Raw genomic sequence first — 17226 nt, forward strand, 5'->3', positions numbered from 1 at the left:
TTTTCGGTTTTGAATATATAGAATATTAGCATGCTTCCGTAAAGCCACATGTATGCAAAAAATATACTCAGAGAAATGTCACTGTCTCCCTTTCTTCCTGCCCCTCACACCTTATAGGTAACTATCTTCATTGTCTTCTGGTTTATCCCTTCTGTGTTTCTATTTGTAGAGATATATGTACGTTTTCTTATTCTCCCTTCTTTCTTACACAAAATGTAGCATACGATATATACCCATTTTCACTTTACTTTTTTCACTTAACAATATCTCCTGGAGATCATAATCAGTTCATGGAGATTTTTACCATTCATTTTTACAGCATATAGTGCTTACTGTGTGTTTGTATCATAGTCGATTCAACCAATCTCCTATGCTTAGATATTTAAGTATTTGCCAATATTTTGCAATTACAAATAATGAAGCAACAAATAATCTTGTGGGTAGGCATTTTCATATCATTGGGTACATTTTCAGGGTAAATTCTAAAATAAAAATTGCTTGGTTAAGGGTGAAGGCAGAGATAGCTGTGTTACATATTGTGAAATTCCCCTCCCAAGAGCCGTCACAGTTGGTCTTCCGACCAGTGATGTATGAGAGCCTGCTTCTACAGCTTTGCCAGCAGCCTGTAGTTTCAAGCTTTGGAGCTTTTGCCAGTCTGCTAAGTGAGAAAGGATAGCTAGGTGTCATTTTGTTTGCACTTGCCTTATGAGTGAAGTTGAACATCTTCATATTTTAAGCACCATTTTTATATCTTTTTGTTAATTGTTCCTATCTTTTGAGCATTTTTTCAATAGGACTTTAAATTTTTCCTATGGACTGAATTGTGTCCCCTCAAAGTTCATATTGAAGCCCTAACCTCCAAGGTGACTGTATTTGGAGATGGGGCCTTTAGGAGGTAATTAAGATTAAATGAGGTCCTAGGGATGGGGCCCTAATCCAACAGGATTGGTGTCCTTATAAGAAGAAACATGAAAATGCTCTCTCTCTCTTTCTCTCTCTTGTCCGTACGCATGCACGGAGGAAATGTCATGCGAGGACAAGTGGCCGTGTGCACTGGAAGACAGCTTTCACCAGAAACTGAACTGTGCCAGAACCTTGATCTCGGACTTCCCAGCCTGCAGAACTGTGAGAAAATTCTGTAATTCAAGCCACCCGGTCTATGGTATTCTGTTATGGCAGCCCAAGCAGATTAAGACAGGGACAAGGGCTTTTATCTGTGTCTATTTTGCCAATATTTTCTTCCACTTTGTCATTTGTCTTTTGACTTTCTTGTGGTGTTGTTTTTTTTTTTGCCCATGCAAAAGTTTTGTTTTGTTTTTAACGTAGTCAAAGGTGGGGTATCACAATAACCTTCTCAGATAATTGTGGCTATTGTTCTCTGATTCTACACCAAAACTTGACAAATGGTAATTTCTTAAGGGTTAGTAGTGATGGAGAATATTAAAATATATCACTGAACTTTTTATACTCTGTGAAATTAAATTCATTGCTTTATCTTGCACTTTGAATGGATTTTTTTAAAACCTACGCATGATGTTGTAGCATCATACATTAGTCATTTGGAAAATATTGGTCCACTAAGACATACTATCTTATATATCCCGGAAATATATAAGAGCTTGCCAAATGTTAACAGATTTTATTGTACAACTTCAAAGAATCATATCAGTTAATACCATCACCAATCTCATCAGAAAAGTTTTAAGTCTTGGGAAGCTGTCAAGCTCATGCAGGCAGAGACAAGCTTTCAAAAATTTTTAAATCTGCTTCATTAAAGACACTTTTAATTCTTAAGTGAAACTAGCTCTGTGTGTGTGTGTGTGTGTGTGTGGTGAAGAATCCCTTGACTATTAGCAGTTTGGGGCCACTTTTATGCTAAGGCACAAAGCTTTACCCCGCCAGGGCTTTTGTATTATCAGTTAACATGCAAATGTCAACGGAGTGAAAAAGGCATATGAGGCCTTACAATTATTATGAAAGTTGTTTTGACCCACGGACTCCATTAAAGGGTCTGGGGACCCACGGGAGTCCGTGGACCACACTTTGAGTACTGCCACTCTACAGGTAGCATAAATCCTTCAGATGTGTTTTCCATACAGCTCTAACCTCAGGGGAAAAAAATATTTAAATCTAGAGATCTCTCTAGGCCTAAGAAGAGGTAATACAGACCTCCCTCCCTCAGACATACACCCTAGCCTGGTTTTCCTTGGCTCCCTGTTATTCCTCATTAAGGGAAAATATTCACCTGTATTTCTCTTAGAGAAGGGCATTAACTACTTAACAAAGTCAGGAGGGGGTGGGGTTGTTGAAAACAAGGGAAAGTGTCAGATGTCTCCGCCAATTGCAGATCAAAGAGAGAGAAGTTATCTCTGAAGTAATCAAATAAGGAAGAAAGGCTGACGAATGCATCTGTTCCGTGGAAAAGAGCACATCTGTATGTGGGGGCAGAGGATGGTGGAGGAGAGGTTTGCCAGAGGCTTTCTTTCCTGGGATTCCCCTAGTCCCTCCAGCACACACACATTCCCCTTGGCTTGATGTGCGTTGATCAAAAGTCTAGGGACTAACTGGACACCCACTGCTTGCCCTTCCACAAACAAGGTCAAACTAAACCGAGGGAAACGGTGACACCCACTGTTGACCCTCAGATCATCAAAGGTCTTGGAGGACACTCAGGGTGGGGCAAAGAGGGGCTGGGGAAATGCAGGAATGCTCAGTCCTGCCCACTGGCTGGGTGGTACACTGTCCCAGCTTTTCTGGAGGGCCATCTGGCTACTTGTGTTAAAGCTTTTAAACTGTGGATCTTTGATCCAGCACTTCCACTTCTAAGAACTTATCCTCAACAGTCGGATATGCACAAAGAGGTATTTCTAAGGATATTCATCAGATCTTTATAATAGAGTTGGAAACAGCCTGAAAGAAAAACAACAACAATAAGGAACTGGTTAAACAAACAATGGTACAGCCCCGGGAATGTCTGGAATAGTGGTTCCCAAAGTGGGGTCTGCAGATGCCCTGAAGGTTTCTGAGACCCTTTCTGGGGGTCTACAAGGCCCAAACTTTCCAGAATAATGCTAAGATATTATTTAGCTTTCTCACTGTCTCGATCTTTGCACCAATGGTGCAAAAACAATAGTGGTAAAACTGCTAGTGACTTAGCACAGATCAGCGATGGCAACAAACTGTAGTAATAATCATTTTATTCGTTATTGCCAAGCACTTGCAGAAAAACCCCAACAATTTCACCTAAGAATGTCCTTGATGAAGCAGTAAAAAGTACTAATTTTATTGACTTTCGATGCTTCAGGACGATTTTTAACTGTTGTGTGTGACTGTGTAGGAAGTCTCTATGAAGTGTGTCTGCTGTCTGAAGCACTAGTGTGGCTGCCTTGAGGAAATGCACTTGTGTGTTTCAGTTGTGCACCGAGCTAGGTGTTTTTTACATGGAGCACCCTTTTGCCTTGAAACAATGACTGACGGCAGGGCTATCATAATCCTTCTGTGGGCCCTAGGCACTTTCGCCTTTGTGGGCCCCTTCCTCTATAAAAAGATATAAAAATTATATTTTATGACTGCATTGGTATAAAGACAAATATTGTTGTATATTAAAATATTTTATTTGACCTAAAAGAATTAACCTTCATTTTCTTCTTCTGATTTTAAAAGAAATTAAAACATTTTCACAGGCCCATAAAGTCGGGTGGGCCTCAGCACTGTTCCTCATGGAGAATTTGGGCCTGATTGACAGACAAGCTATGGTTGTTCAGACTTGGGTGTGTGCAGGGCTGAATTCTCTATAAGGTACAGTTTTAATATACCATGTTAGTATATTTACCTTTACACTAATGCAGTTGTTTTTTTTTAAGTGGAGGAAGGGGCCCATGAAGGCAAAAATGCCTAAGGTCCAGGAAGGTCATAATGCAGCCCTATGCACATAGTAGACATTTTCTTGAAAATGAATGAAATGAACCTGTCATTTCAAGGAAAATAACTGTGACATTATGTTGCCAATGATAAATTTGAATTTTCAAGCAAAAATTACAGCACTGGGAAACTTGTATCTGCCCCATGAGCTTGACAATTTCCTGATACTTAATAATCTTCTGATGATATCAGTGGTGATATTAAGAAACGTGATTTTCTGATGTTGTACAATGAAGGAGTGTTCACATTTGGAAGACTGGAAGATCTATACAACTCAGTGAACCACTATTTTCCAAACGACCAATGTGTGATTTTACCAAATCACGCATGCCTGACAGATCCATTCAGGATATAAGATAGATTAATGGATTTTTATGTTACCAAGTTCAAAAGTTTATTGATTGGTTTCAGATTCTACATTGTAATTAACCTTTAAGAAACTACTACTTCTTGAATTTTGATGTAGTATCAAAGAAGAACATCAAAATTATCTGAAAAGACTATTAAAATCCTCTATTTTTTGCCAAATACATATCTGTGTAAGGCTGGATTTTTTCATATACTTCAAACAAAACAACACATAGCAATTGATCGAATACAGGAGACATGACAAGTTAGCTATCTTCTATGAAACGAGACCTTAAAGAAATGTGCAAAATTGCAAAGCAATGCCACTCTTCTCACTAAATTTTTTTTTGTTCAGAGAATATAATTATTTTCCTACAAATACATTATTTATGTTAACACATAACAACGTCTTTAAAATGTAAAATTTATGAACAAAAATGTATACATTAGTAAATACTTAACATTTATCTGTTCTAATTTATAATGGAGCAAATATTGATAGCTATAACCCACACAAACAAAAACTCTTTGCACACCTCAATAATTTAAGAGGATAAAGGAGTTTTGAACCCAAATAGTCTGGGAACTGCTGCTGTAGCATAACTACCTGGTTAAATGTTCATAAAAGACCATTAAGTTTAAAAAACAGGTGACAAGCACTAAATGCAGTAGGAACCCCAATACGTTTAACATTAAGTAGATACGGTCGCAAAGGCTGGAAGGGGAGCACTGGTTCTCTTTTAGTGGTGTACTTAGGGTGATTTTTATTTTTTGCGTGTTTTTGTTTTCCAAGTTTTATGTAGTGAGCATGCATTTATTTTGCAATTGGAAAAAAAAGATATCTGATGAAGCCCCCTGAGCAAGATTGGGAAAGGGGGCAGGTGACCAGGAAGAAGAACAGGGCGCGCAAATTGCAGGAGAGAGAGAGGGTGGAGCCTTCTGAGAGAGGTGGAGACAGGGCCTCAGCGATGAAAAGCTCCAGGGGACCACATTCCTAGTGAGTTCTGTGAGAAGGGTACGGAGGGGGGTGGGGGGTGGAGTTGGACCAAGATCAGCTTATGGAGCAGCACAGACTAACCCAAGGACAGGGGTTCATGACTGAGTGGGGACAAAAAGACCCACTCTGAACTAGGGGGCATGGGGAAGATGGGTGCCAGGCGCAGAGGAAATCAAGCCCCCAGAAGGGCTCTCTTCAGGCCTAAACATGAGCGCTCAGGTCCCAGATGAACCTGGGTTTGAACCCCAGTGCCAGCCTACTTTCTATGAGATCTCAGGCAGATTTCCTGGCTTCCTTAATCTATGGTGTCCTCATCTGTAAAACGGGGATAGAAATGTCCCAGAAATAGCCTGCCTGCTGGGGCTGTTGTGAGGGTGAAATGATGGGATACATGTGATCCGGCACATGGCAAGTGTGCAATAAGATGGAGAGTAAAAGACGACCTTTTAAGCATTACCCACGTCGAAGTCACCAGGAAAATCAACTGAGTCAGAAACCAACGCTGGGATGGAGGTAAGTGAGTTAATTCTTGGCTTCCTAGGGCTGCAGACTGGGACCTATTAGACAATCATCCTCTGCACTTGGCCTTGGCCATCACTGAGGACCTGGGAAGAAGCCTCAGGTCTGTCCACCACCAGGGCACTGGCAGGCTGCAGGCACCTCCCCCTCTCCACACAGGCCTGGCCTTCCCCCCAGCCCACTGCTTCTCTCTTGTTAAAGTTTCCAGGTGTACTGCTTACGTTTTGGACCAGGGCCTGGACAGTCTGGCAACACACCGAGGTATCTCTCCCTGGGAAGGAGCCCGGCACTGGCCTGGCACACAGCAGGTGCACAGCAAGAGTTTGTTGAGTGAATAAATGAAGTCTGGCATCCTTCCGACTTGCTGTGGCCCACAGAAACTTCACCTGATGGCTGGCCCCTGCAGATGTGACAGACCTCCCCAAGGACCCAGGGAAGGACAGACCAATGAGGTGGGGTAGTCTCTGCACCCTCCCTGACACCCCTCTGCAGCTTCCCTGGGGGATCCGTATACATCACAATACTTTATTTTGGGACCCAAAGCATCATCATTTCTCCGGTTTCACCTCCTGTAAGTCTCTGCCCTTCATTCGTTCCACTCCATCCTCAGACTCACTATTCCTCTTTTTTTTATTGTGATGTTATTGACGTATAACACTGTGTAAGCTTAAGAGATGCAACATGTTGATTTGATACATTTATATATTGCAGTATGATTACCACCTTAGTGTTACTTAACACCTCTATCATATCACAGTTATCTTTTTTAAAATTTAATTTAATTTCTTATGAGGTAACATTGGTTTATAACACGGTATAAATTTTAGGTGTCCATCATTATATTTTGCCTTCTGTATTGACTACATAGTGCTCCCCACCAAAAGTCTAGTTGTCATCTGTCACCATACAAATGTGCCCCTATACACCTTTAGTGCCCACCAGCAGATGAATGGATAAAGATGTGGTACATATACTATATACACACAATGGAATACTACTCAGCTATAAAGAAAAATGAAGGACAAATATCATTTCCTTTTTGTGGTAAGAACACACTCATTATTTCTTGACAATTTTGGAGACACTTCTGCCTCAAGGCCTTTGCACTTGCTGTTCCTCATACTTAGAACGGTTCTCCCCCAGATATCCACGTGGTTTGCTCCCTCAATTCCTTCACGTCTTTGGTTAAATGTTACCTTCTCAGGGAGGCCTTCTCTAAAATTTGGAACCCCAGCCCATCTCACCTTCCCTATCCCCCTGTCCTGCCTTATTTTTCTCCACAGCATTTACACCATCGGACACACCTCTTTTGTCTATTGTCTGTCTTTCCCTACTTGACTGCAAAGCCCAGGAGATCAGGGATTTTTACCTGTTCTGTTCACGGCTTCATCTTGATCACCCAAATTGGTGCATGGCACAAAGTATAACCTCATTACTTAACTGAAATGAATGCATGAATGGCATGTACTGGGTACTGCTTTGCAAACTTTTAAAGTTTGGTGGGCGTAAAGCAGCATCTTGAGGGGAGGAGGTTACCACTGTTGCTATACGGGCAGCCTGAGGACGGAGGAGTCTTTGATGTCTTGCGTAATCTCCCCCCATCCCCTCCTGCAGCGGTACATTAAGCCTCACATCAACTCTGCCCTATGTGTATTGTTATCTAAATGTGCTCCACAGCTGGGTGGTGAGGTGGCTTCCCCTTTCACACTGGAGAGGAGGGAAGTAGAGGGGAGGTTCCTATTTACGTACCCAGAATGGACCACTAAGGCCTTCGGGCGAGAAACCAATTTAGGAATACGTAGACCGGCTTTGAGGCGGCCCTTCCTCTTTCTGCTTGTCTGCAGTTTTAAAAAATGTGCGTGATGATGAAGAATCACTGTTTATGTTAATAAATCCCCACTTGGGTCCAGTAGGGGACTTTTGCTGAATCCAAGTAGCTAACGGCTTCCATGCGCAAAGCACAGCCAGCCTTCTGAGGGTCACTATGAAGAGCCCCAGGGCAGCCGGATGTGCAGCAGTTGGTCGGGGGGCCATGTGGGATGGGGTTTGTATTTAGAGACAGCGGGAGGTTCTGAGGAACGCGGAGGTTTGCATCGGTTGGGGAAGGGAAAGTGCTTACTGGAAAGAGCAATTGTGCATCCCTCCTTGGATTAAAGGGAAGACCTCTAGGGATCAGGCAGCGAAAGTCCCGTGCTGAGGGCGAGGCACACAGTAGGCGCTTACTAAGTGTCACTGGAGACACAGGCTGGGACACGCGCTGGAGAAGCACCTCTGCCGGGGGCCCGACCCTTTCCAAGGACTTGGCTCAGGTCGCGCCCAGGGCTGGGGGTGGACCCTGCGTCCAGCGTCCGGGCGGGCTGCCAGACGCCCGGGCCTCGGGGAGACACGCCGACCGACGTGCGGGCGGCGGAGCGCGGAGGGCCCCGCGCGCGCGCGCAGCCGCGGGCTGGGGTCAAGGCCGGGGCGCCCCGGTGGCGCGGGAGGGGCGGCCGGACGCGCGGGGACGGGATGGGATGTGACGAGCGGCGCGCGGTGCATTGTGGGAATCCCGGGCCGCGGCGACTGGTTCCAGTTCACTCGGCAGCGGAGCCGGGCGGCGGGGGCGAGCGCGCGGCGCGCGGGCGGGAAGCGAGGAGGCGGGCGGGCGGGGAAGCGAGGAGGCGGGCGGGCGGGCCAGCGAGGAGCGCGGAGAGAAAAGGCGCGAGCGGCCAAGAGGGCACGGGCCGGACACCTTGCTGCTGCCGCTGCCGCCGAGCCGCCCCGTAAGTCCGCGCGGGCCCCTCGCCGCGCGCTCCGTCCCCGCCGCCCGGGGCCGGCCGCCGTGCTCTTCCGGCCGCGGGTGCCTGGGAGCGGCCGGGCCTGGCGCGCACCGGGCGGCGCGCGGCCGGGCTCGAGCTGCAGTGCTCGGTGCGGCCCGCGCCGGGGCCCCGCACACACGGCGCCCTCCCGAGGCCCTGCCCGGCCGCGCAGGATCCCTTTGGTTTTGTTCAAAAAGCAAACCCGGAAGCCAACTTCTCTTAGAACCGTGTCCTGCTGCCCGCTCCTGGGCGCTTTTGTGGGAAGGAGACAGTTCGGGCCCCTCCCCGGCGGCCCTTCCCGGGCGGCCGGGCCGGGCCGGGCCAGAGGCAGGGGGAGGCCTCGCGGCGCTGGCTGGCCAGCCTGGGCCTGGGCTCCCAGGAGCTGCTGAGCCCGGAGTTGCACTTGGTGAGGCGCCCGCCGGCCCGGCACAATACGTGGGGCCCGAGCCCCCGGTGGCAGGCGTGTAGGCGCCCGGCTTGGTATCTGCCGGGAGGGCAGTGGGGGGTTGGGGGTTACTCGCGGGACTGGAGCCAGGCAGGGGCGGGGAGGGGGCTGTCCAGGGCCTGGCTGGAGAAAGGCCACGGGAACCCCCGCTGCGCTCGCTCGCCTCCCGATCGGCCTTTTGTTTGCTTTGTGGTTGGGAGTTTTTTTAAGGTGACTCCGGAAGGCTGTAGGCTCCCTGGGTGGAGGAGGCCAGGAGGGAAGAGACTCGCTGGGGGTGGGGTGGAGTGGGGAGGCCGAGTGTGCAGGATGCTGCAGGCCCTGTCACCTGACAACAGGTGTGCCGGCTGGCGCGCCCTACCTCCGCTCCTGCAGAGGCCACAAATCACTCAAGGATCTTGTCAGTAGATTGCTTGGAAAGTTCTTTTAGACAAGGTGTTACGGAAAATATTGTTAAGTTTGAAAGTGAACGATTTCTGTGCAAACAGCTGAGACAAACCTTGAATTCAACAATTAACAATTACCAGAAAGCCCTTGTAAGATTTTAATGATCCAATAAACAGCATATAAGAATGGACAGTTAGAGGGGCACTCCTGCAAGTAGCTTCTCTTTTTCTTGCACCTTTGTGGTTTGAGGTTTTACCGTTAAAAAGGAGGGAAAGTGCTTTTGTTCCAAGGCGCCCAACTCCAGTGAACCCCCCCGGGGAATTTTGAACAGCTGTAGGTTTGAGTGGGAGACTTCAGTTGTAGGTTAGGGGGAATGCACCTACTGCAGGCCACCGTTAGGGTACTGGTCTGTTCTCAGGAGTTATTAGCTCTGAAATGGACACCTCATGCCCGCACTGGAATTAATACCCCTTGTACACAGCTAACTAAAGTTGGGCCACGGCATCTCAGTCTGGCACAAGACGCTCTCCAATGAGGATAAATATGTTTTAGAACCTTTTTTTTTCCTAAACCTTAAGACTTTAAATTCTTCCGCACTCTAGTTTTAAGAGGAAATTAGGAAATCTCTCCAGTCTCTTATTTTGTTTTAGTCTGTTACCATTGTTAATACTAATCCCTAGATAAAGGCAGTAAGGAGGAGGGAAGGGGTTAAAGTAAGTGAAAATTGTTTAGAATGAGGAAGGGATGGCTCACGTTTGGTTAAACTTTAAGAGTTATCTGGAACACCACACGTGACGCTGTAATACACAACCGCAAGTCACTGGGCTGGTCTGTACCAAATGTGCCAGGATCGGGGAGTGGTGCATCTCAGTCTGCCATTTCTTCTGGCCCTGCAGACAGCAGAACTCAGGGAGAGCCCTCATCCCTTCCCCATGCTGAGGCCGGGAGTACGTGTGTTCTGGGACCTGCCTCTAATACCTGCAGAGCTAATGCTGCCCCAAGTCATTTGAAGGAGACTTAGTTAAACAAACAAAAGCGCAAACTGAAACCCCAAGCTGACAAAACCCAACAAGAATCTATATGTGCTGTTCATCAAGATTGCAGCAGCGTCTCGTTCTCATTTGAGGGTGCCTTTGGATTTGTGTTGAGTTTTTCCCAGCCCCATTCTTGGCACATAGGGTGGGAAGGGGCAGGGGTGAGTGGGGCCCATACTTGTCCTATGGGTCCTCCCCAGGTTCTGTAGGTTTAGGAGGACATTGGGCCCCACCTCAGCTCTTAAGAGTGAGCCCAAGTGGGTCAGCTCTTCGTTCCAGAGTTGTATAGCTTGTTTGCTTGGATCAACCTGCCAAATTGGTGACTTGCAGTCTTTCGATAAATATTTCCTGAGAATCAACTCTGGGTCAGGCACTGGCAACAGAACCATGGTCAAGAAATGCCCAGTCCTTGTCCATGGGAAGCTGACGTGAGAAGGAGAAAACGGGCAAGTGGCCATCGTGAGGTCAGTGTAGGAGGTCAGAGTAGCTCCCATAGTGGCCCCCGGGATAGTATCCCAGCCAGGAGCAAGTCTTTACCTGGTAGGGAAAGGCCAAGTAGGAGTTGGCTGGGCAAAGGAGGGCAGGTGGGGACAAGTGTTTGAGGCCTGGGGAATCACATGTGCTGAGTCTTAGAACAATGAGAATAGAGGTCATAATGGGGGAACTGCCAGAGGCTCAGGATGGCTGCATCCTAGAGGTATCAGGTGAAGCTAGAGGGTCAAACAGGCCAGATCTCAGGGGATCCTGCTCAGAAACACACTGAGGGATTTACACTGCATCCTGAGAGCAGTAAGAGGCCTTTGAAGGCTCTGAGCAGGAGAATGATGTGGTCAGATATTCTTTAGTCTTTTGGGAACACTTCACCTATTCAATGACTATTGAATGGCTTCTAGATGCCAAGCCTGACCAGGCTCCTACCCCTTCTGAGGCTCCCATTTTGCCTTTTCCTTTGATGGTCTTCTGTTGGAGTGATTATGTTAGAGTTTGGTACAACCTTACACAGAGGAGGTGTGAAGGAACGTTTCCTTGTGAAACAGGCAGATGGTGCCTTGCTGTTGACTTATAGTGCTGGTTCCTTTAGTGCAGTTCAGGAAGCACTCCACGGAGTGGGTTTGCAGAGGTGAAATTTTAATCCCGGACCAGCTTCCTGCAAACTGTTTCCTGCTTGTGGTGAATAACACTGGTGTTTGGGTTTTGCTTTTTCCCACCACTGAAAACCTAACACATGAGGAAGATATGTCTGCTGGAACAAAATGTGCGGTTTAGGATTTATTTACTATCTCAATTTATCCTTCTCTCCGTTTGCAAGCCCTTGGTTCGCTGAGGGTGGACTGTAAGTTCCATAATCATCTGGCTCACTTTCTGGTGTAGTGTTTTATGAATGGAGAGAGATGTTTTTCCTGATTGGCTAGAGTATCAGAGCCAGCCTCTGTTCTGAGCCAATCAGAGTGCAGCTAGTGCAGCTCGGAGAGTGATAATTGTGTAGTATATCCACATGCCTCTGGGACATGACAGCAGTGACACCATTAATCATTTGGTATGATCGGAGTAAACAGAAGAGAATGCTGTAAACAGGATTAGTGTCCTATGCTTTAGAATTAAGTGTCTCAGGTTGGCCTTTAGGATTGGAGTTGATGGGAAGGTGACAAATGCATGTGGACACGTGGGTATTTATCCAGCTGCAGGGAGTGGATGGGGCAGCCCTCCCTCGGCAACAGCGACTTGAGCGCTGATAGCTCAGATTCCTCCACCCTTGAGTGCTGGAGACAGGGCTGTCTGACCAGCAGCTCCCTGGCAGCTCTGATCAATATTTCTTTCAGGATCGATATGCACACATTCATTGCTTTGTTAATAAAAAACTTCACACTTGACCATTCCACTGGTATTGTGAGTGTCCTACAGAGGTCAGTCTCTTACAGATGTGAGGAAGGTAAGTATTTTCCTCTGGTCTGAGTTACTGAGCTGACCTTGTGGCAAGCAGAGAAGTTGCTAGAGCTATAGAATTGTCAGGGAGTCAGAGGCCTCTGCATGGCTACCACCTCAGCTATCAGGTCAATTGCAGTGCTCCCTTCTTAGGAATTCCCAAGTCAGCTCCACAAGCTCTCTGAATTTTTAGGGTCTGGGCTCCCACAGTGATTGACCAGATATGTGTACATGAATGGTGCCAGAGAAGGTTCCTGACTGGTGTCTCACTTGCCCTATCTCTGAGTCCTGTGGCCTTTGGAAATGCTGCCCTCATCTTTGTCAGGAGAACTCATCCACTGTAAATGCCAACTAATCAGTCACCAGCCAGCCAGCATCTGAGAGCCCACCAGGTACCAGGCAGGGTGGTGGTTCATGGAGATACAGTGGTGAGCAGAGCCGACTGGTCCATCCCGTCAGGACAGACAAAGAAATACACAGTGATGATGAGTGCCCAGCGTGAGGAAGTTGGCTTTAGAAGGTTCATATAAATTGGATCTAGAGAGGCAGTCAGGTTGGAATTAAGGGCTGGAGCACTTTACATAAGATTGAGAAAAGCAATTGAACATATTAAAGAATGGTGGCAGGCTGGGGGACATTATAAGAAATCTTTAGCTTGGCTCAGGGGCCACAGCAGGAATGTTCACTGAGGAAACGGGGCAATTCAGCCTGGTGGAGCCCTGGTTGCAGTAAATAGGGAGAGATGGGCTGGAGGTCAGTGGGGCCTTGTGTGCAAAGCTAGAGTCTGGGCAAGGGGCTGCTTCAAACTGGACTGTGACTGGGCACCACAAGGCACAGTCACACACAGCAGAAATGCAGAGGAGGGAACTCTTTGATAGATCTTCATCACCAGAGAAGGTGTTGGAACCACTAGGTAGGATTGTCCCAGACAGAGGGCTGGAGAGAGTGTTCCAGACTGAGCAAGTGGCGTGTGCCAAAGGGAGGAGGTAAGAATGAAGGCGGTTTGCAAAGCAGTGAGGAGCCTGTTAGGGTGCCCTGTTGGGGAGGAGAAGAATGATGTGGTAGGTCAGTAGGATGGCCCTTTGCCCTCCTCACCTCTTTTGCCCCTCCTAGTAGTAGAGGGCTTATTGTTTTCATGTGCATTTTTATTCACAGGATCCTCACAGCCGGGCTTCTCATTAGTCCTGTGCTATGAGGACAGATCCCATTGTCCCAGTCACATCTCAGTTGTTGAGGGGGCTGTGGTCAGAGACGTGCTTCTTACTCAAGCCTGGCTCCTCTCTCTGTATAGCCCCTCTCCAACAGTGTGTCTCTGGGTAAGCTTTGGGTTTCTGCAAACAAGGTTCGTGTCTATTGTGACTGATTTATAGTTGGAGGAGTTGCAAAGATGAAAACCACACAGATCCCTTCTGGATCAACCACAGAATCTTCATTTCCTGGCCTGATAACAGTCAAAAAGGCAGCCAAGCTAATGTACAATGATGAACAGATGCCAAGGTTGCCTGAAGACCCATCACTGTCTTCAAAGCATGTGGGGCCCTCTACAGGGGAGAGGGCTTCTGGGTTTACTGAATGGGGTGCCCTCCTGGACAATGATTCTAAGAAGGAAGGACACAACTTTGTCAGTTTGACAGGATAGTATGGTAGTTCCCTCTTAGTGGACCCCCAGTGGGTGCCTGAAACTGTGGATAGTACTGAACCCTATATATGCTGTGTTTTTTCCTATACATACGTACCTATGATAAAGTTTAATTTATAAATTAGGCACAGTAAGAGATTAACAACAATAACTTCTCTTTGGCATATCCAAGTTGCCAGCATCACTAGTCTTATGCTTTGGGGCCATTATTAAGTAAACTAAGGGTTGTTTGAACACAAGCGCTGCAATACTGCGGTAGTAGATCTGATAACCCAGGTGGCTACTAAGTGACTAACGGGTGGGTAGCGTATACAGCGTGGATACTGTGGACAAAGGGATGATTCACATTCCAGGCGGGATGGTGCAAGATTTCATCATGCTACTCAGAATGGCGCACAATTTGAAACTTATGAATTGTTTATTTCTGGAATTTTCCATTTAATGTTTTTGGACCATGGTCCACCTCGGGTAACTGAAACCACAGAAAGCAAAGCCATGGATAAGGAGGAACTACTGTATAGCTGTTTCTCCTGTGAGCAATGTCAGTGCCCAGAAGAGAAGCTGATTGTGTAAGAAGCCACTTTTTCTATGATGTAGGACTGTGCATCTCTCCTAAGAGGCTGGATGCAGGGCATGGGTCAAACAGGGCAGCAGGCTTTGGCTGATCACTCAGACCCTGGCTTTAGGGTCAACTTTCAAGTTGGCTTGTCACGTGACAGAGACTGTTTCCTCTTTTCTTCTAAGCAAATGGCTAGAGGACGTTTCTCAACCTGTCTTGTAATTAGGTGTGGCCATGTGACCAAGTTCTAGTCGATGGATCATGGTCAGAAGTGATGTGCCCCACTTCCAGGCCTGGCCCCTGAAAACCTCCATGTGTTATCCTCCATGGCCTTTTCTCCTCTGTGGTAACCCTGGGAACTGTGCATTGAAGGGTGAGAGGAGTCTGGATCCATGAATCATCCTGCGGAGAAGCACCAGCCAATTATGGAAACCCTCTTTGGACTTTTCATGAATGAGAAATAACCTATAGGGGCTTATTTGTTACAGCAGTGAGTGCTACCCTCACCAATACAAATATCCCATATCAGTTCTTCTTCAAGAAGGTAGCCTTTTTTCATCTTATACTCATTGTTGTCATTTTTATTAATGTTACTGAGCCATCACTCAATGCGTGAGTGTCAGGGCCCTTACATACATGCTTTTATTTACATCTCCCACCAACTCTTTGAGGTCCATTCTGTCATCCTTGCCACTTGACAGATGAGAAAATAGGCTCGGGGGGTGAGATCATGTGTCCAAGGACACCTAGGCAGTAAGTGGCAGAGTCGTGACTTGAATCAGGTCAGTCTGACTTTAGAATTCAAGTTATTAACCACAATGTTCAATAGCCACTTCCATCACAGCCACTCTCTCTCCCCACATTGGTACCTTCCTGTAGCTGCCTCTATTTCCATAGACCTCTGAAGAGCTGGCTGGACCTGGCACATTCATGGGTTTATTTGGAGACTGCACAGTACAAGGTGATTTTCCAAATTATGTTTTTAAGATCACCACACATTACTGGATGTCATGAGGCTGCATGGCTTAGTCCGAATTCTTTCATAGTTGTGGCTTAGGGATCTATAGTTAGAAGTGCAGAGAAAACATGGAGAGGGGCAAGGAATAGAGGAGCCTGACTCAAAATGAGATGTGAGGATGTTCTTCTATCAGTAGAGTGGCAGTTGAGGATCCATGATGTTTAAGATCTTTCCTGGGACCTAAGGACCCCAGGAAGGATTTGTCTACAGTACCTCGCATCAAGTAGCTTGCAGTTCATTTGAGCTGGGGAGGCAGGCACACAGATGTGTGCTGGGATGTATGCTATGGGAACACAGAGCAGTGAGCAATTCTAGTCTGTGGTCAGGTCAGAGAAGAGGGGTAGTATGAGCATCAGTTCAGCAGTTTGGAAAGAGGACAGGCAGGAGAACCAGCGTGTGTAACGACATTCTGGACACAGCATTACACGTCAGGAAGTCAGGGGTGTCCTGGGACATCTGAGCCTGGGTAGGGGTGGCAGGAAGCAGTGCTGCGGAAGTCGTTGAAGGATGCTGTTTGTGGCTGGCTCGGTGCTGGGGAACCAGCAAAGTGGGCAACGATCCTCTGGTGTCCATGGAGAGAGACTGATGCTGGGGAGAATAGATGAGAAGTAGAGAGAGCTGAACCGAGGTAGGGAGGGTGAAGGAAGAGGCTTGAGAAGTCATGGGGGTGAGTTCAACTGAGCTTGGCTAATGATTGGGTGTCGTGGAGGTGGGCAGAGAAGTAGGGGCCAGGTTGACTCTTCTTGGTAGCTTGATGCATGATGTTACCACTGATGGCGCTGAGAAACCCAGAGGAGTTCAAGGTGCCCATGGGACTTACAAGTGGTCTCTTGCCACAGTCAGTCAGAACAGAGCTCTGGGGCTCAGCAGCCAGAGCTGCACTGGGTTAGAGACCTTGAAGTCACCAGCATGTTGAGGTAAAGACTCTTGGCTAGAGTTGGAGGGAAAGCACCAGGAGCATCACTTTTAAGGAATAAGCGTGTCTAGGACCCATCAGGTTCCTGCGTGCTAACGGCTCCTCTCTGGGGCAGAAATTCCCACAGTTGCAGCCCAAAAGATACATATCCAGACAGATCCACCCAGAGACAGAGCTGAAGTCTGTGCTCCAGGAAGAGTGCGGCTGAGCTGCATTAATCATCATGGGACTCTCCTGCTGAAAGAAGGGAAACATTCAGATCTAAAAGCTCTTAGTCCAAAGGCATTGGGTTGGTCTGTGAAACACATGTTATTGTGAAGCAAAAGACTGCTTGGAAACCCAGTGACAGCTTTCCCTGCAAACATATGTGCACACACATATACACGTACCATTCCCTGCTCAGAGTGAGCATGGGCACCTGTTTGCAGCTCATTACAGCAAGAAATGGAGCCAACTAATTGTTTCAGAAAAACTCAGAACCAGAGCTTGAGCCATTGCCTGTCAGCATGGCTGCCCCAGAGTGTCCAGGAATTCTGCTCTCTGCTGTTTTGGCCATTTCTCTGTCAGGCAGATGATTTGAGATGATCTTGGGGGTTGCACTGATGTTAGGTGTGGACCATGACATGTCCTGAATATGGGATTGGGCATGAGAGTAACAGACTGTTGGAGCGGGAGGGGCCCACACACCATGGAGCCTGACCTCAGTTTACCAGTAAATGGGAGAC

General features: G+C 47.2%; 1 protein-coding gene across 7 annotated transcripts in view; it reads left to right on the forward strand.

Moving 5' to 3' along the window:
- The first annotated feature begins 8245 nt into the window (after nt 1–8245).
- The window catches only part of MACROH2A1 (macroH2A.1 histone), a 73499-nt gene continuing 64518 nt past the window's right edge, over nt 8246–17226 (forward strand). Inside the window, exon 1 of one of the 7 annotated variants that reach the window (XM_023617666.2) lies at nt 8246–8547. The gene's annotated coding sequence lies outside the window, so the exon portion shown is untranslated. Of the gene's footprint in view, nt 8548–8671; nt 8990–17226 lie in introns of those variants that run through there. The other 6 variants (XM_023617668.2, XM_023617667.2, XM_023617663.2 and 3 more) reach the window with 6 other exon arrangements.

The sequence above is a fragment of the Equus caballus genome, chromosome 14, assembly GCF_041296265.1.
Source record: "Equus caballus isolate H_3958 breed thoroughbred chromosome 14, TB-T2T, whole genome shotgun sequence".
Lineage (NCBI taxonomy): Eukaryota > Metazoa > Chordata > Mammalia > Perissodactyla > Equidae > Equus > Equus caballus.